Here is a 20,690-nt window from a genome sequence, read left to right as displayed (position 1 = left end):
GATCATATGAATCCCATCTCACGCTGGCTTCCTAGCGCATCGACACATGCAGTTAGCATGTAGCAATAAACTCTGGTGCAGTTCACACCGGAGTTTATTGCTCCCAGGTGCAGCATTTACATGTGCACCCAAGACCACAGCACATTGAACTGGGGTGGCTCAGCCCCAGTTGGCAGCAGTTTGGGGTTGGGGGGGGCAGTCTGCCAGCCCAGGACTGCTCCTGCCCAGCTCAACAAGGGCTGCCTGGGGCACAAGAGTGCTACATTGCACAGCTGTAACACCCTCATGCCCCAGTCAGCTCCATAACCACCTACACATGCATTTCACCACGTGCAACTACTCCGCTGCAGGATAGCACTTGTGTCGAGCAGTACTATGCTACAACGGAAGTAGTCTACTGCACCCTAGTAGGGGTGCACGTGTAGACAGTGACGCTTTACTGGGGAGCTAATTAGCTCCCCGTAAAGCGCACATGTAGATGCACCCAATGTCTTTAAAGACAACCCCTGGTGATTACAGTAGGATTCGACCACCCCCCAACTCCATCTTAATTAGCTGCATCAACTCTGCAGTGCTACCAGTGGGAAAAGGCAGCAAAATCTGATTGTATTCAATAAAGTGAGCAGACGTGGCTCTGAAAAGAGGCTGGAGGAAGCTTATTTGAGAAGGACCTGGTGATCCACCAGTACAGTGATGCCCTCTGTTAGGAGCACCTGAAGGGATGAATGGCTACGCAGGAAGTTAACGTTGCTAGAGAGACACTTGCTGCTCTTAAACGGATTATTTCTTCCATTTAATTTCTCATGTGGATCCTTTAGACTTAATAGGATTTAAGAGAAAGCACTGATGTCCTCCTACTGATGTCACAAGTGCTTTGTGCAGTCTTTTTGCTGGGTATTTGCCTGTCTGAGACTACCGCATTCAAAGTGCCCACCGTGAAGAGACTTGTATACCCATTGACAATAACCCAACCTTGCAAATCCCTGACAAGGGCTGCTGTTGACCCAAAGGAGATTTTCAATGTAATTCTTCATTATGCAAAGTGCTGCTGAACTGCATGGGATTTAGTGTGGTAGATGCCACTATGTCTATCCTGTAATAATCAGGATGAAGCCTTAGCTCTCGCTGTACTTAAGAAAGAAAAACATTTTTACAGCAGGTATCAGGTCCACATATCAAAACTGAGCATCCAAAGTTAGGAACTTATGTGAGCACTTGGGCTTCAAAGTTGTGGGTACGGCTCCCCTATTGAGTTGGACTGAATGATTCACACCTGCATTAGCCTAGTCTGGAGTACTGTATCCAGTTTTGGCCACCGTGCTTCCAAAAAGAAGTAGACAAAGTAAGAATCCAGCAGTGAGCGACAAGGATCCAGCAGTGAGCAAAGAAAGAGATGTATAGGCAATGGAAGCAGGGAGCAGCCACCAAGGAGGAATACATCTCCCTGGCACGCTATTGCAGGGAATCAGTTAGACAGGCCAAGGCAGGGCTTGAGCTCAGGCTGGCTTCAACAATCAAGGACAATTAAAAGTCCTTTTTCAGGTATATAGCAGGCAAAAGGAAAGCTCAGAGCAACATAGGGCCCCTGCAGGACAAATCAGGACAATTGGTGGTTTACGCGGGGAAAAAAGCAGAGCTCTTCAATGAGTTCTTCGCTTCAGTATTTCTATGTACCGACCAAGCCAATTCCCCCACCTCCATCATTGATTGCGGGCACCCGTCCGCCTACGGTTAGTTCTGAAATAGTTAAGGAGCTCCTGGAGGAGCTGGATGGGTACAAGTCAGCAGGCCCAGATGACCTCCATCCACGGCTGCTCAAAGAATTGGCCAGTGTCGTAGCTGAGCCGCTGGCACAGCTGTTCGAGCACTCGTGGTGCTCCGGCCAGGTCCCTGAGGACTGGAGAAGGGCCAACGTGGTGCCATTTTCAAGAAAGGGAGAAGGGATGAGCCGGGTAACTTTAGACCAGTCAGTCTTACCTCTATTCCTGGGAAAATGCTGGAGAAAATAGTCAAAGAACACATTTGTGCAGGCCCAGCAGGGGAAACAATGCTGAGGGGAAACCAGCACGGGTTTGTCACGGGTAGATCCTGCCTGACAAACCTTGTAGCCTTCAATGACCAGGTCACGCACTGCCTGGACGCAGGAGCCGAGGCTGATGTCGTCTTCCTGGACTTTAGGAAGGTCTTCGACACAGTTTCGCACCCTGTCCTCATTGGGAAGCTAGCAGACTGCGGAGTGGACGCCTACACAGCCAGGTGGGTGGCCACCTGGCTTAGGGACCGCACCCAGAGAGTGGTGGGTGGGTCCTTCTCGGCCTGGAGGGAGGTGGGCAGTGGGGTCCCGCAGGGTTCGGTCCTCGGACCGATATTATTTAATATCTTCATCAGCGATTTGGACGAGGGCGTGGAGAGCACCCTCTCCAAGTTCACTGATGATACCAAGTTATGGGGCAAAGTTAGTACACCGGAGGGCAGGGAGCAGATTCAGGCTGACCTGGACAGGTTGGATCAATGGGCAGAGAGAAATAGGATGCAATTTAATAAAGATAAATGTAAGGTACTCCACCTGGGAAGGAGGAATTCCCAGCACACCTATAGGTTAGGGAGTGTCCTTCTCAGCAGCTCGGAGGCAGAGAGGGATCTTGGAGTCATAATCGACTCCAAGATGAACGTGAGCCGGCAGTGTAACACGGCCAATCACACCTTGTCATGCATTAGCAGGTGCATGACTAATAGATCAAAGGAGGTGATGCTCCCCCTCTATGCGGCACTGGTCAGGCCGCAGTTGGAGTACTGTGTCCAGTTTTGGGCGCCGCACTTCAAGAGGTATGTGGGGAATCTCGAGAGGGTCCAGAGGAGGGCCACTCGCATGACTAGTGGCCTTCGTGATAGACCCTACAGGGGAAGGTTGAGAGAGCTGAATCTCTTCAGCCTTCACAAGAGACAGCTGAGGGGAGATCTTGTGGCCACCTATAAATTTATTAGTGGAGGTCAACGGGGAAAAGGGGGAGCACTGTTTACTAAGGTGCCCCAGGGAGTGAGTGACTAGGAATAAGGGGTGTAAACTAATTGAAAGTGGATTTAGGTTAGATATTAGGAAGAAATTTTTCACAGTAAGGGTGGCCAGGATCTGGAACAGGCTTCCAAGAGAGGTGATGCTATCCCCTAGCTTGGAGGTCTTCAAGAGGAGGCTAGGTAGTCACCTGGCTGGGGTGACTTAACTTAACTTAACTGGCTGGGGTGACTACTTAACTTCCTCTGACTTCGGTCCTCTTTCCCGCCAGGGGCAGGGGGTCGGACACGATGATCCATTGTGGTCCCTTCTGACTCGACAATCTATGAATCTATGAAAATTATTTAGAGGTTCAGAAAAATGTAACAAATCATGAACGTTTGGAAGAATTGGCATCATTTAGTCTCTATTATCCAGAAAAGAGAAGCCACAGGGGGATTCCCCCCTCAGTCTTCAAATATAAGAACGGTGTTTGTAAAGAGGAGGGTGGCCAATTGGTCTCTATGTCCATTGGAGATGGGACATTAAGAGAGGGCCTTAAATTACAACACAGGAAATTCAGGCTGGAGATTAAGAAGCACTCTCTGATTATGACAGTGGTTAAGCATGAGAACAGGCTGCCTAGAGAAGTGGCGGGATCGCCCCATTTAGTCTATATTGAGTTTTTCAGTTTGGGTCTTCTAAATATGGATGATCCTGCCTTGGGCAGATAGCTGGACTAGATGACCCCCTGAGGGCCCTTTCTGTCCTATTCTTCTGCGCCAATTTATCATAGATAAAGGATTTGAACTTATCTGAGGTCTTCATTTCCTTTCGTGAGCCCCAAAAAAGACATCAGACCCCAAGGTGGCAAATCTAGCCCCCTTCACTGAACTCCGATTCAGTCTTCTTGCAGCGCTGCTGAAACCCCTTTGAGTCACGTCTCACACGGTTGTGCAAAGAACCTGACACGTGGTCACGGTTTAATGACAGCAAACCCAACCGATGCGTGCCACGGTGTGAGCGCAGTGTGAAGCAGAGCTCTCGGTGGTAGGAACGTGTAGCACTCACCAGCTTCAAAGCACTGTGCAAACGTGAATCAAGCAACCCTCACAGCAAACCCTTGGGCAGCATAAAAAGGAGAGAAACTGAGGCAGAAGGCCTGATCTTTCTCCGGTCGTGCAAAGTACAGCTGCACCCCTGGCTGGGAAAATCAAGCTTCTGCTGTCTGAATGCTTCTGGTACCCAGGTGTCCTCATGAAGAGCTTGCTCAGGTTTCTCTAGACCTCTGGGCCATCTCGAGCGTTAAAACACCCGCTGTGGCAGAACCGTGGCTAGAAGGCAGACCTGCCTGGCTACTCTCCCTCTCTGCAGTTCACTGCCCCATGCTGCCCTTCACTGGCTGGTAAAGCATAGGGAAATGAATCTGTTTAATCCACAGCTCGATCCTCGCACCCAATCCATAACGCACGATCCTCTGGATGAGCCGAGATCACATCTTCCTTAATGGGGTGCGCCCAAAGCATGCACCCTGCCTATTTCTGTCGCAGCAGAGGAGCACAGAGCCCAGGCTGCAAGAAGCTGACTTGAAAACAACCCGGCAAAAATATTCAACAAGAGGTTTCTGAATATATGCTCATTCGTCTAGTGTGTTTTGAGAAGCTGGTGGTCATGACTTTGATCCTTAAGGCGCAGCAAATTTACCGAGCCAGCGAAGTCGGCTCCTGAGATGATTTTTGTCTAACATGGCACTCGACTGACCCTTTCATCCCTGGTGCCCTCTGGATGCTCACATTTTCACACGAACACTCACTGGTGGCAACGTTTCTCAGACCTCGGCCATTTCCCTACTGCAGGAGCCAGCTGATGAGTTACTCCAAGGTGCAATGGGGGGGTTGCAATAGGGAAACGAATGCATGTTTTGATCTCTGTAAGGCAGCCCGGCCTGCTCATTGGGAAGCATAGGGAAGATCCAGTCTCAAACTCAGTTCTGTATACGGATGAATTTCCAGGAAGGGCCAAAGCGCTGGGGGTGGACCAGGCAGGGAACCGCTTACAGCGACGCTCCAGTGGATGTAGCAGACTTGAGTTTTGGTCTGATATAAGTCACTTCAACCATTGCAGAGTGTATTGATGCACAGAAAACCGCCCCCCAGATAACCGAGATCCTTACTGTCCCTGCAGTACTTGATTTCTCTAGTGCCTGCTACCATGAGATTGCAAAAGAAACACTTGCCGCACGATATCACAACCGATATCACGGTATCACAACCCTCACAGCAGTGTTTTTTGCCTGTGTCACTTAATAATCCCAGCTCCGTGCGCCCCATTTCTTGAGGCATTTCTTGAGGAGTTGAGATACTCCTTCCTTCTTCTTTTCAGGAAACAACTCCCCTTACCTGCAGTTTACACTGAGACATTGCACCAGCTCACACACACAAACAAAAAGCGTTATAAAGGGTAAGGTGACCAAGGTGAGCGCTGCCGACATGTGTCCTCTAACTATACCGAGCGCAGTGCCCTGCCGTTGCCCAGTGAGTGTGAATCCAGGTTGATTTTTTTGCCCCCCTCTCTAGATTTCTCTTAACTGATCCAAAAGCGTTGCCAGGACCGTGTGAATGAAGTGGGTTGCTTTGCATTTGGCATCACTCCTCTGGGCCAGCCCTCCAAAGAGAGAAACCCAGGAGGGTCAGCCTTCGACGCCTCGATATGCTATTTAAAGTGCTGGGAATTGCCTTCCAAATAAAAGCAACTATGCTAAGATGCTGGATTTACCCGTGAGCAGAGGGTAAATCTGATCTGATTGCAAATGCCCGGGTGCAGTGGCTGGTTTCATACAGGATAAAACCTTCCTGCTCCTCCTACCTAATGGAGCTGCTCTTTTAGGTTGAATACAAGTGATTCGGGTTGACCTCTGGAAGTGTCAAGCCTGCCAAAGACGGATGCGCTGGGGGTTTCATTGCAAGGACTTGCAGAAATGATTCAGACTAGCGTGCAGGAGTTTAAGTGGTCTCCTTTATTTCAAAGTACTGTGCTTAGCTGTTCGCAGAGCTCCCGGGCTGTGCAGGTAGCGATGCTTCTGACTCGTAAAGTTTTGTCGAGGCTAAAGGGCCGCAATAGGTATCAGGTACGTAGAGCAAAGACTGCGGGTATATTGCTGTAGGGAATTCGGCTGCACGTGCCTCATTTAAAATCGAGACCCTGCTTTCCTAGCCCACTCTTTAGCATTTCTTGAACCAAGCCTTTCCCACGCCAATATGCTGACGTGTCTCTGTCTCTCCTCTTCGAGTGGGACCACTCTGCAGATTTCAAAGTACCGCTGGGTGTGGAGTCTCCAGGGGTCTGATGCTGAGCTTAGACCTGTGCAAACCAAGAGCAGCTTCATTGAAACCTGTGGGGTCACACACGCACCCGAGTGAGGAATTGGGACCTTAAAGTTCCTGCTGGACGGCCACCAGCAAGGAAGGCAGGTTGTAAATGCATTGTGTGCACGCGTGAGAGAGACTAACCAACGGGGAAAAGAGTGACTTAAAAGCGGAATTACAACGTGGTTTTCCCCCTGCTATTGAGATGTTCTCCTGAATGAGGACTCAGAAAGTGCAGCCAATAATTTCCCCCTTTTCTTTTTTAATTAGTTTTTTCACTTCCATTGCTCTGGGAGCAGGGGAAGAAGGCTGAGGACTTGAGCCTACACTCAGACCCGAGCCGGGCAGAGCTGCACGGCTTGCAGCGGGTTACACGTGGCTCCTGTTAATCTGATTTCAGAGCCAGGGGCCTAACCAAGGACCTGGGGGAAAGAAAGGAAAAAAGAAGCAGATAAAGAAAGTCCGATGATGTGGGTACGGCCTGCAAAGCGCTTCAGGTGCAAGTGCAGGGGGAGATTTCCAGACGTCGAAGGAGCACTGCGAGGCCGAGACAGCGCTTTTTAAAAATGCTACCGACAGATTTTCATGAGTTCGTCTCCCCTTTCTCCACTCCCTGGAGAGCAGTGCCCAGCACAAGTGTCACTGTTAAGACAACGTCAATCCGTACATAGGACAGACATTAGACCTAAGAGGCATTTAACCCGTTGGGGTAGAATTTGCTGCCCCTCAGAGGTGGGAGTGGGCCGGGGAGGTTATACGCATTGCACCACGACACACCGGTCGGATGGAAAAGATGAAACAAAGCTGTACGGGCTATGCACGCATGGCTAAAGCATGTGTTAAAGTGAATCCCACGGCACTGCAACAATCCTGGGTGGATGTAATGAGAGGCCTCGGCCAGCCAGCTGTGCTGGGGGCGAGGACCCTGGATCCCTGCGTCTCTGCATCGAGTTGATGTTCTGGGGACGCAGCCCGAGCAGAGGGAGAGAAAGACGGGCAGCTGCTGTATTTGCAATTATGGCCATGAACACACCAAAGGTAGATAACGATGAACGTGCCCTGACATTTTGGACTGTCTCTTTGAAAAATGTACACACATAAAGGAATCCCTTCCTATGCTGCAGCGGTTTTCACTCTGCCCCTGTCTCTCTCAGAGCGTGTCTTTACTGCAGAGCTAGCTGAGGGGATTCGCACGCGGGTCCGAGCCCCTGGATTAGCTCTATGCTACCGTGTCCTCACCGGTGCCGTTTCTGTGTGTGGCTGGGACTTCGGGGGGGAATACCCGTGGTTCGTATTGCGGTAAGCGGAGCTGCTCACTGCTTCTTTCTCAGTGAGTTGTAGGAGAGTTTGTCTGACCTTCTCGGCATGCAGGGAGAATTGTGGGAAGACTGGAGGACTATCAGCACTCGGATGATGTCCTCGCTAACAAATGCATGGGTTACCAGTCCCAGTGAAAGCACCGCTGCACATTCAGCAGGGCTGAAAACCAGAGCTGTGAGCATAATGGAAATTTTGGCTTGGTGAAATATGGAAAAACCTCATTTGGGTCCTCCCATACTGTTTGAGCCAAAACAAAATATTTGAGTTCATCCTTGGGTTATTTAGCACCCCCCCCCCTTTTTTTTTTTTTACTTCTGCTTAGGAGTAAAACAAAGATTTCCCCTTGAAATGAAAAGATAAAACACGTATTTAAAAAAATGTTAAATACAAAATGTTTCAACTTTTTTCAGGGATGTATTTGGTAGCGGTGTTGGTCTGAGACAAAAAGAAATGCAAAAGTCTAAAACTCTTGGTTCAGAGATGATACCTTTTATTAGACCAACAATGAAATTGCAACAAAAAATGAAAATGCAGAACTTTAGCTGATTTTGGATTATAAACTTCATTGCTAAACAACAAAGAAAGATTTCTACACCTCCCCGCCTTTCTGCCCTCTGGCACCATCAGGGAAGAAATCCTGCCTTATCTGCACATCAAAGAGCAGGTCACACAAAGGAGCTCTCATGGACCCAGGGGAACAGATGTCCACCTGCAGCTTCCTCTGGGCAAAATTAAGTGTATTTTGTACCAGATTTTTACCATCTTTAATTTTCCCTCAGCCTGAAGAAGGGCATGCGTGCCTAAAAGTTTACAAAGATTTTTTTTTTTTTTTTTTGCAATTTCTTAGTTGGTCTTATAAAAGGGATCAGCGCTGAACCACGAGTTTTAGTTTTGCATTTCGACTTTTTTTGACGTGTTTTTCTCCCTGCTTTGTTTTGGCCAAAAGTGATCCCTCAGATTGGACCTAAAGTTGCTAATGGTCCCTGCAAAATTAAAGCCAGCCTATTCCAGCACTAGGTTTTATGTGTAAAAAAGGAGGACATTAGGGGCAGCGTCTGAGTAAGAGCCTAGATTGACTCTGCAGTGATTATATACACAATTTTTGGATCTGCAAGTCTAGCTAACCTGTTGCAGAAAATTTCTGTCCAGGTGACCAAAGCTTGCACTTCCCTTTTTAGGAAACAATCCTTCCATCCCTAGAAAACCACCCCTCCGTAACCAAGGAAACGTGCTAACTTTTGGCCCTTCCCAAATTAAATATTGGTGATGGCTTTTTAGTTGAGTTCCCTTCCATACATGCATAAGCACACACTTATTTGCACATGGAATTAATCAAATACCCTCTTTGATGACCTGTGTCGTCAATCGTAATCAATAGCCATCATCCTTAATGATTTCAGACACCCCTTTAAAACAAGGGTGGCTCATCAAGTGATCAAAGTGATGGGTGTTCCCCATCCTCATGTGTAATAAATGTAGGGCTCTTTGGGTAGAAATCAATGTTATCAGATGTATTTTTAAGGTTGCGTTGGCTCAGAACAGTAAAGTAAAGGAAGGGCAAGCAAGGGAAATTCAGCAGCAAAACGGAGATGCACTAAACACATTGATGAACTAGCCACATCCTTCTCCTCCTCTGAGTCCCCATTAGTACATCCACCTTAGAGGATGGGTTTGTTGGAAGCTCATAGTTCTTCCTCTGTAAACCAAGTCCAAAGTACATCAACCTGTGTGTACCAGCCCATTGCGATGCACGTCCACCTGGGTTGTGGGTACCTGTGTATGAGCCCTTTGGCAATCGGTGACCAATACTGATCAACAACTCTTCTGAAAGTAAATTGTTCAGTAGTTGGAGCAAAGCACTCACAATTTTTTCTTCTCATTTATCCTCCTTCTTTATTAGCAGCAGAGGCAGGACTGACCTACAGTTAAAAGGGCTTGCTGCTATAGTGATGCTGCCAACTCCTTCCCTGGAGACGCTCCTTATTCCAGCAAAAAAAAAAATACTTTGGCCAACATAACAGAAACCAGTTCCTCTAACAGCATAAACTGCACTGGTAAAATGTTGCTGACCTAATTAGACAAGGCCTTGGCGAAATGAACAACTATACTGGTGTGACTTAAAGCATTTCTGTACACTAAATTGCTCTGGGATCAGGAAGGGACAGATGGACTTCTATCCCAGGGTAACTGAATATAGCAAGCAGCTCCAGTCGCTCCTTACAAACTGCTGCTCTGAGCTGGACACAGGCAGATGACAGGGGACTAGTGGCAGGAGACTGATGTAGCTACACAAGGAGTTTCTTAGATTCCTCAAAATGCAAAAGGAAAGCGTTCAGGGAATGGAAGGAAGGGTGAGTCAGTAAGGAAGCATACCGAGTAACAGCGAGAACTTGCAGGGACAAAATCATGAAAGCAAAGGCAAGAATGAGGATGACGTTACATGTTGCAATGTAGACCATACTAAATTTGTGGAATATTAAGTGATGTTAAAGTGGGAGTGTCCTGTGAGCTGTCGCACATGAAGGGTTAATACCATTTCTTGGCTGCCCAGTTCTGTCTTGTCACTGGAGGACTGGTGAGCAGGGGTGTGGCTAGGAGCCAGGACCTCTGGGCTCTCTCCCTGCTTGGCAGAGGGGCAGGAATGGTGCATCCTGGGATGCTGGAGGCCTGCATATTGATTGTTTTATCTCCATGGAGCAGACTGTAGTTACCCTAACATGAGCTGGGTAGCACAGCCCAGAGTTAACCTTCACCTGAAGTGGCATAACTGATATGCTCAGATGGCACAAAGCAAAAGTTAATGGACAGTAACATGCAGGCACTTGCATTTTAAGTGCCCTTAGTATGGTCAAAGTATAATGCGTAACTTCACCCTCCGTTACACCTGGAGAGGGAAGTTATAGACAACAGGAAGGGATTTCTATAAAGAAGCAATGGTTTTAAATTGCAGCAAAGTAGATTTAGTTTGGATATCAGGGCAAAATGATATCCTTGCCATCAGAATGGTAAAGCAAGGGAACAGGCTGCCCAGGGAAGTAGTGCTATCTCCTTCACTGAGGTTTCCAAGACGAGGCGGGCTAAGCATTTGATAGGGATAGTCTGGAGATCGCATTCCTGCATTCATGCATGGGGTTGGGCACCTCTTGAGACGTCCGCCAACCCTGTGATTGTATAACGCCGAGACCAGTATAACCTATACTGGTGGAGTATTCGGGAGGAATTCCACACTGGGCAAAATTAATCTGGGTGAGAGATGTGTGTCATTTCCTTTCAGTCCACGTGTGATGCTGATTACACCGATGTAAACATGCTGTGTGTCAAGGCTCACCGTTAAAAATTTTGGGGGGTTTCATACTTCTGTCCAATATAAAACTTTAGGTGTAGACCAGGCCTTAAGATGCGGAAGCACATACATTTGGAGCTTCGTCAAAAGGGCAGTGGCTGTTACATGTGGACAAACCGGGAGCAACGCAGATGTAGCAAAACCGGTCCAACTTTAGCACTGGATGAAGCTTGTTCGATTTGGAGTGGCTATCACTGTTATTTGGTAGCTGATGTTGAGGAAGGAACATTAAGCCTCCCAAATCAGTTTAAGTCATTATCTCTTTCTCTTTAGGAGACATAATATAGAGGGCAATTTATCTCACACCTGCTGACTGTGAGGCATGTATGCCTTCTTCAAAACCATGAGGTCCTAGCCACAGCCAGAGAGAGGACGCTGGGCCTGGGGATGCCTATGTCTGGGGGTTAGAGAGGAGATAAATAGGGAGTAGATGTGATGAAAAAAATAATACACAGGGAAGGAGTTCCCATGAAGTTTCCTGGGAGCTGATACACCTCTATGACGCTTGGACAAAACCACATATTTCTCTAAAGTTGCATTGAGGCAACCTGGGTAATGGTGAACAAGTCACTTGGTCTTGCAAGGTGTTGGTCATTCATGCTAGATGGTACCTGCCCACAAGAAATGAGGGCAGCACTCATGACCTTGTGGTAGGGCAGGGGTGGGCAATATGCGGCCCGCGGGCCGAATGTGGCCCACCAAGCCATTCTATCCAGCCTGTGGGGCCCCTAAAAAATTTAGAAAATTAATATTTATCTGCCCCCACAGACCTTGATGGCTTGCCAAAACTCAGTAAGTGGTCCTCCACCTGAAATAATTGCCTGCCCCTGCCTTAGGGCCATCTCTGTTGTAGGCCTGAGGCTTCTTCCCTATCTTAGAGGAGTGTTGTGATGCTTATGGCTGGTGGAGCATTGTTTGATCTGTAGATGAACGGGGCTGGCAGAGTTGCAAGGGAATCTGTCCAGTTACTTCTTTATTACTCCTGAATTCTGTTTGTCCGTGTAAATCTATGACTAGAAACGTGAGGACGAAGAAATCATTCATTTGCCAGGAAGAATGAGGAAAGGAAAGAAAAAGGGTCAACAAAATAATCTTACAGGAGCAAATGTAAAACAGGCACTGGGAAGAATTTCTCTGAAATCAAAGGAGTCGCTCTCACGTGTGGCCATTATGGGATCAGAATAAGTCCCTTTCTAAAAAAAAAAAAAAAAAATTGATAAGAATAAGACCTGTTGAAGAAGCAGATTTCACACTGAGCTTCAAGGCGTCCACAGATGAATGCACCACTTGGGAATAAAAATGATGACAGGCTTCCCAGCCCCGAAAGCTGACTCACCGGTGAGCAGGTGCCTCTTGTCACTGGAAATTAGCACTTAACGTGAAGCAGGCAAGGCCACCACGCTAGAGTTGGTGGAAGGGTTCATGTCACGGTCTGAATACTTACTGTGGTGTCCAGTTCACCTGAGAGAATGTTTTGTATCTTCCCATTTTTTTAGAACAGTCGAAAGGAGAATTAATGTGAAAAAGGAAATAGAACATCAACTTGATAGGCATCTTTTTCAGTTTTAAAGGGACAGACACCACAGTGAGTATTTAGGGACTATGATACGGTAAGTACATTACAATTACTTGCAGAAAATAACTGAGCTGTTAGATTATTTATGAAATGACATGTGTATCCTTTTGAAAGAACCGCTTGATTCCCTCAACAGGCCAACCCCAAGAGCTAGGACTGTGAGCGCACGCTGGTGGTTTTCCATCCATGATGTGCCAGATAGCTTTGAACAGAGCCGTTGTAAGGTTAAATGCAAATGCTTAACCTGAACAACGCAGACCAGTTGATGATTAAATGCTTTTCATGTACTGTGTTTTTCTTGTTGATTGTGGTTTGGTCTGGTTTTAAGGGAATTACATGTCGTTTAAGCCTTACCTGCAAATATCGATTGTGCAGAAAGAGGTAAATCAAGAGTCTTGGGGGATGTCTTAATTAGGTTCTTGCTATATCTTTTTTTATTTTTTTTTTTATTGTTTGGGTCATTCACATCAGAATGAGGGAACAAAAGCTACTAGTTAGGCTCTTCAGCTTGAAATTCAGCCTACCCTGGAGGATTTGACTGTGGTTTTATTGGCGTATAGTGCTTCTGCCCATCCGTTTCGCTGGAAGGGATTCTGCTCCATCTCCCTCCCTGGGCCAGTACAAGCTTTTTCCCTACAATATACACTCTAGTATTTTTGTCCACTTAATTTTTGACTGTGCCAAGCAGTGAGGCTTCTGCCCCTTCCCCAGAGAAGTCAATGAGCTCCACAGTCAATGAGCTCTTGATGTAAGGAAGGTTTTTTCTTCCTTGTATTTTGACTGCTTTTTCCCTCTCTTGATTGTTTTCCAATACCCCTTATAATTGTGGTTTACTGATTATCAATCCTTGTCCTGCCTACGCAAACTGCTATTTCAGGCAGTTAAAATACACTTGTTCTTGGGGGAAAAAATGAATTACAGCTCAAAGTCCTCCTAGTACTGATCCAAGATGGTAGATATAATATCCAGGTCTGGGATGGTCTATATTCCCTACCCTTTCACAGGCTTTCTGTAGGGTCTTGGACAACTCCAGTAATCTCACCGTGCCTCAGATCCTCATCTGTAACATGGGGATAATGTATTTCTCCATCTGACATGATGTAGGTAGGTAAAACCTTCAGTATTGCGAGCTTCTCAGATACTATAGTGATTGGGGCTGGGAGAACTATTGGATATAGAGAGAGGCAAGAATTGAAAGGCAGATTTTTAAAGGCCTTTAGGCTTCTATTTCCCATCAGTGAAAGTGAGATCGCTAAATTATTTTAAAAATTTGAGCATTTGTCCTAAGAGATGTTGACCATGCAGTGCTTCAAAAGGTGTTGAGTAGGAGCGGGAGACACTCAACGTCTCATAGAGGTTGTCCTCTGCTCCCAGACATGAACTGTCAGCCCAGGAGTGGTGGAAATTTCAAAGCTTATTGACATCAGTGAAAGCAAAGGTAGGTGGTGACTGGGAGCTTTGGAAAATCCCACCCTAGAAAGCTTGCTTCAGTAAACTACAGGAGCTTAAAAACCCCAGTCAAACCGCATGAAGTGATGGAGGACATCACATAAAGAAACTAACATTTGGCAGCAGTTATGGCACCACTTTATCTGAGATGTTGGTGGCTTTTCTCTTTAGTCACAATTGGAAATCTCTCTTCTAACTATATGGTTTGGAAGGAATAGGGGAAGGAAACATAGCAAGGCCTGGTTCAGGCAGCAGCACAGCAGGATTATAAATTCAGAAGAGACCTGGACAGGAAAATAGTGAAAGAAAGAAAAGGAAAGGTATGTGTGAAGAGGAAGGTGTTAGATGTGCTCTGTAGCTTGGGTCTGAGGGGGAGGGATCAATAGATAGCTACACGAGATTGTAGATAGCAATGCAGAAATCAGATAGTATCAATGCAGATAGTAGACTGCAGATTGTAATTGTAGGTAGCAATGCAGAAATCTAGGTCGACTCTAAAGAAACATTCACCTTGATCAGAAAGTGGTAAGACATTTTCAGGTTCACCCGTAAGGAACGTGGGAATTGCTATATTGGATCAGACCTCTGGTCCCCGTGTCCTCATGATCACCAACACCAAGGAGAAAAATGAAGTCCTGAACAAGTGCTTTGCATCTGTATTCTACCAGTCTAAGAGTGATAGCCTGCCGAAAGCAAATGTGATGCAGAATAGTCACAGTAGGGATGATCAGTGATTACCTACCAACAGTCAATGTAGAGCTGGTGAAAGTACAGCTAGAGAGGCTGGATATCTATAAGTCAGCAGGACTGGATGAAATCCATCCGAGAATGCTGAATGAACTAGCTGAAGTCATCACAGGACTGATGGCGAACCTCTTTGAGAATTCATGGCGCGCAAGAGAAGTCGCAGACATGAGTGACTGGTGCCTCCTGAATCTGGGGGGGCACCCACAGAAGCCACCGATAGCAGTGGCCCTGTTGGGAGAACATCAACACTGACACTGTCTCCCACCCCATTCTCATTAAAAAGCTAGGCGACTGTGGCATTGATGCCTACACAGTCAGATGGATCACAAATTGGCTGAGGGGCCGCACTCAGAGAGTGGTGGTGGATGGGTCCTATTCGACCTGGAGGGATGTGAGCAGTGGAGTCCCCCAGGGCTCAGTCCCTGGGCCCGCGCTGTTCAATTTCTTTATTAGCGACTTGGACAAGGGGGTGAAGAGCACCCTGTTTAAATTCGTGGACAACACCAAGATTTGGGGTGAGGTGGGCATGCTAGAAGGGAGGGACAGGATACATCTGGCCCTGGACAGGTGACAGAGGTGGGCAAATCAGAATAGGATGGGATTCAACACTGACAAGTGCAAGATGCTGCACCTGGGGAGGAAGAACCAGCAGCAGACCTACAGGCTGGGGAACTCCCTTCTCCTCAGGGCAGAGGCAGAAAAGGATCTTGGGGTCATTATTGATGCCAAAATGAACATGGGCTGGCAGTGTGGGGACGCGGTCAGGAAGGCTAACTGCACCTTGTCATGCGTCCACAGATGCATCTCAAGCCGGTCCAGGGAGGAGATCCTCCCCGTCTATGCGACACTGGTCAGGCCGCAGTTGGAGTACTGCATCCAGTTCTGGGCGCCGCACTTCAGAAGGGATGTGGACAGCATGGAGAGGGTCCAGAGGAGGGCCATTCACATGACTGGGGCAGCAAGGCAGACTCTATGAAGAGAGGCTACGGGACCTGAACCTGTTCAGCCTTCGCAAGAGAAGGCTAAGAGGGGACCTGGTGACCGTCTATAAACTTACTAGGGGGGACCAGCGGGGAATGGGAGAGACCTTGTTCCCCTGAGCACCTCCCAGAGTAACTAGGAATAACGGCCATAAGTTGTTAGAGAGTAGGTTCAGACTAGACATCAGGAGGCACTACTTCACAGTCAGGGCGGCTAGGATCTGGAACCAACTGCCAAGGGAAATAGTGCTGGCTCCTACCTTGGGGGTCTTTAAGAGGAAGCTTGACGATTACCTGGCTGGGGTCGTTTGAGCCCAGTGTTCTTTTCTGTCCAGGGGGTCGGACTAGAAGATCTGCAAGGTCCCTTCCGACCCTACATCTATGAATCTATGAATCTATGAATCAGATGTCCAGATGCATTGAGCAGTGGTCCCACGTTTCCACTGGTTTTCCTTCTGTTACCTACGTGCCTATAGAAGGACTTCTTATTGTTCTTGATTTTTGGTTGCTAACCTGAATTCAGTCACCACCTTTGCTTTTCTAATCTGCCCCCTACATGTGTGGGCCAATCTTATGCAGTTCTCCTTGGGACCTATTCCTAGCTTCCATTGTGGGTAAACCTTGCTTTCCTTTTTCAGAAGATCTGCGACTTCCCTATTGAGCCAAGATGGCCTCCCGACCCCTGCGCCACCTTTTTTGCATACAGGTATAGACAGCTTCTGTGCACCAAGGATTGTGCCCTTGAGGAGCGACCACTCTTCACCCACACTCCTTGCCTGCGGTCTTTGATCCTGTAGGGCATTCCTCACTAAAGTCCTTAGTTTATTGAAGTCAGCTTTTTTTTAAAGTCAAGAATTTGTACCTTACAGACAGATGTCCCAGCCCTATGACAGACAGTGATCACTGTTGCATAGGTTACCCTCTATTGTCAGATCACACACCAGGTTGCCCCATTGGCCAAAACTAAATCTAGGAGCATATTTCCTGAGACAGGTAGAGCTCATTGATACAAGTCAGGAATCTATGTGACCGGTCAGATTGGGCTGAGTGTTCTTCTCAAGAGCTGTCTAGGTAATTAAAGTCACTCATGACGACCATATCCCGTGCTCTCGTAGTCTCTTCCAGTTCTCTGGAGAATTCCAGATCTAGCTCCTCATCTTGATTTGGAGGTCTGTATTATATTCCTATAGTTAGGTCCCTTTCACCATGTCCCCCCTGCACCGTATCTTGACCCAGAGGGTCTCAAGTTGCCCTTCCTTAGTACCAATTTCAGCTTCCAACAATGTGTACTGGTCCTTTACATATAGAGCTACACCTCCACCCTTTTGCCCAATGTGATCTCTCCTATGCATGCTGTAGCCCTTTATAGCTACAGTTCAGTCATGGGTAGAATACCCCCAGGTCTCTGTGATCCCTATCCCTTCTGGAAAGCAGGCTGGCCAGTTCCTCTTGTTTTTTCCCCATGCTCCTGGCATTTGTGTACAGGCATTTGAGCCCACCGCTGGACGTCCTTGGTTTTCTGTCACATTGAGGGAGCTCCACTCCGTCAGCTCTTGCCGTAGTGTCCTTCCTGTCTTCTCCTGTTGTAATGGAAGTTTGTTTGCTGGCCCCTGGGCTAGCTCTTCTTGTTGTCCCCCATTCCCAAGAGATCTTAGTTCAAAGCCCTGTCCACCATCCTGGCCAAGAAAAGAGCCTTCCCCTTTGGTGTGAGGTGCATACCGTCCCATCCCAGAAGATCTCTGAAGTTAATACTGTGGTCAAGGAAGCTGAAACCCTCTCAGTAGCACCATCACTGGAGCCTTTGGTTCTCCTCTTTAGTACATCCATCTTCCCTAGGCCCATGGCCTACAACCAGGAGGATGGAGGAGAAAACTACCTGTGCCCCAAACCCATTAAGCCCAGCCCCCAAAGCCCTGTAATCACTCATGACCCGGCCAAGATTGCTCTGAGCCGTGTCATTCATGCCCACATGGATGAGGAGCATGGGGTAGTGGTCGGAGGGCTGGACAAGTTTAGGAATCCTCTGCACCAAGTCCTGGATATGGGCCCCTGGGAGGCAGCAGATCTCATAGACCAGAGGGTCAGGGAGGCAGATTTCTCCCTCTGTCCCTTTCAGGAGGGAATCACCCAACACAACCATCCTGTGTCTCTACTTAGGGGTGGCAGCTAGCTGCCTCCCCTCATCCAGAGCTGGTGTTTCTGCTGATGTCTCTGCTGGTGATGTCAGATGTGCATTAGGGATGTGTGAAGCTTTAGGTGCTGATTCGATTCAGAGAAGATTCAGCCTGCTTTGGTGGCTGAATCTCTGAATCTGAATCAAATTGGAAGACTAATAAAAAGGTTTGAATCGATTCGAAGGCTCGAATCAATTCAAAAAAGATTTGGAGAAAGATTCAGAGATCGGGTGATTTGGGCAGTCCCCGCTCGCCACCGCAGGAACCTGGACCCAGGCTCCGTGCCAGTAAGTACAGCGTGGAGGGGGGCTAGAGGAAGGGGACCATAGGGGGGCCCCCACCAGGCCCCAGCCCCTGCCAGCTCCCCCAGCCCCCCTGAGTGCCCTCCACCCCCCGCTTACTCTCCCAGCCCTGTCAATGACTGCCCTGTCCGGCTCCAGCATCCCAGTGCTTAAAACAAAAACAAAAAAACCCCACCCCATACCCACCGGCTGCTGCAGCAGCCATCGGGGCTTCTGGGGGCTCATGGCAGAGCCCCTCGTACAGGGCAAGACAGTGGGGTGCAGGAGGGATTGCCCCCTGCCTGGCAGGAACCAGTGAGTTCAGGGAATTTTTTTTTAAGTGCCAGGACAGTGGGGTCAGGTGGGGCAGCCATTGACGGGGCTGGGAGAGTGGACAGGAGATGGGGCCTGTTTGATTCGGCCACTGCCGAATCTCCAAATCAGATTCATCCAAATCGATTCAGGACAGTGATTCAAATTATTGAATTAAATCACTGGCCCTCAAATTGGCTGAGTCCAAATCCAAAGCTGATGCTAGCCACTTCACACAGGCATAATGTGCATACCTGTTGCTCAGTTCCAAGGGAGGAGTGACCCTGGTACTGTGTGCCTTGGGACCTGAGATAACCATCTTCCAAGCGTCTCCCTGGTGGGGCTCCCAGTTGATCTTCCTGTTGTCCATCTTCATGTATCTGGGCATCTGTGCTCTTCTCAATTTTTTCTTCAGAAGAGCCTGATAGTAGTAGTTCTCAAAAAGTCAAGTGCTCCAGGTGAGGATTGAACTCACAACCTTGGCATTACTTCTCCAGTACTGCTGTATAAGTACCACATGCTAGCCCATTGCACCACTGGAGCTTGTCTGTCTTGAGTTTCATTTTACTGATTGCAGACCATTTCTCCAGTCTATCTATTCTGGATCCTAACTGCCCTCCGGAGCATCCTCCCGAGTGTCCACAACTCCACCTAACTTGGTGTCATCTACAAATTTGTTAAGCATGCACTTGATCCCATCATTCAAATCATTAATCAAGATGTTGAACAATACCAGACCAAGGACAGGCTCCTGGGGAACCCCACCTGATACCTCCTTCCAACTAGACATTCAGCCATTGAGGACTACTCACTGAATACAATGATCCAACCAGTCATGTGTCCACCGTACAGTACTTCCATCTAGTCTATATCCGTAGCTTGTTAATGAGGCAGTCATGGAAGAGTATCAAAAGCCTTGCTGTAGTCAAGGTATACCATACCCACTGCTCTGCCCCCATCCACAGAACCTGTCACTTTATCATAGGAAGAAATCAGGTTGGTCAGGTATGACTTTCTCTGGTGAATCCATGCGGACACTTCCTGATCATCTTGGTTTCCCCCCGAGGCTTCATAATAGATTCCTTGAGGACTTGTTCCATGACCTTCCAGGCATCAAGGTCAAGCTGACTGGTCTCCAGTGCCTTGGATCCTCCTTCTTCCCCTTCCGGTGGTGTACCGTGGGCTCCCCAGTCCCCCCAGGGGTGACCCAAGCAGGGTGTGGGACCCCGCCTCCTGCCCCATGGCACTTCTGCAGGGGAATTAGCAGCATGGCACACTAGCCACGGTGGGAGGGTGGCAGCTGGAATTTCTGGCCAGAACAGCCAAAGAACGCCACAAGCTGCCGGGCGGGCAGGTGGACCACACACAAAACACAGGAGGCACCCCGGCCTCTCGGGCCAGCACCCCTGTCCCCAGGCCAGCACCCAAGGGCCATGGCCCCCCCTCCCCTGCCTCAGTATGTCACTGTTCCCTTCTTAAAGATGAGCATTGTATTTGCCCTTTTCCAGCCATCTGGGACCTCACCCAACCTTCATGAGGTCTCAAAAAGGATAGCCAATGGCTCCAAAATTACCGCAACTAATTCCTTCAGTACCCTTCCGTGTGTCCCATCCAGCCCTGACAATTTGAAAGCATCTAGCTTCTCTAAGTAATTGGCTCTTTGGGCATCTTCACCTGTGCTCTGGAATGTGGTGGGTGGAGTTGGGTGTTTTAATTAAAGTGGCTCTCGGGCGCCACTCTTATTAAAGCTACCGCAGTGTCTCATGTATTCAGTCTATCGGTGGTGCTTTAACTAAAGCTCGTTCGATGAGCTGTAATTAAAACACCCTCACTGTCATTTTGAAACATGGGGATGCTGAATACACGTAAGACCAAGGCTGCTGGAGCGCACTAATTAGCCTGCTCCAGCGGACTCAATTAATTGCATGCATCAGAGCAGGTTTATAGATTGCACACGCCAGAGCAGGCATCGGGCATGTGTATAGGTGTCCTTTGTCTCCTTCCTTGTCTCTGCTGCCAACTGCTCATCGTCTGGTAGTTGCCCCTCTTTGTGTAAAACGAAGTAAAAACGGCATTAAATACTTCAGTCTTCTGTGCATCGTCTGTAACTAGATTGCCTTCTGCATTCCAGAAGGGACCTAAAATCTTTGG

At 48.1% G+C, this 20,690-nt stretch overlaps 1 protein-coding gene and 1 non-coding gene across 2 annotated transcripts in view; one reads left to right on the top strand and one right to left on the bottom strand.

Moving 5' to 3' along the window:
- The window catches only part of XKR6 (XK related 6), a 301,409-nt gene that overhangs the window by 274,228 nt on the left and 6,491 nt on the right, over window positions 1-20,690 (top strand). The gene's annotated exons all lie outside the window — the stretch shown is intronic.
- Window positions 18,990-19,082, bottom strand: TRNAI-UAU (transfer RNA isoleucine (anticodon UAU)). The gene is given in 2 exon segments: window positions 18,990-19,025; window positions 19,045-19,082. It is a non-coding gene; the product is annotated as a tRNA-Ile (tRNA).

This window comes from Alligator mississippiensis, chromosome 1, assembly GCF_030867095.1.
Source record: "Alligator mississippiensis isolate rAllMis1 chromosome 1, rAllMis1, whole genome shotgun sequence".
NCBI lineage: Eukaryota > Metazoa > Chordata > Crocodylia > Alligatoridae > Alligator > Alligator mississippiensis.
This window is presented reverse-complemented; position numbering and strand designations above follow the sequence as displayed.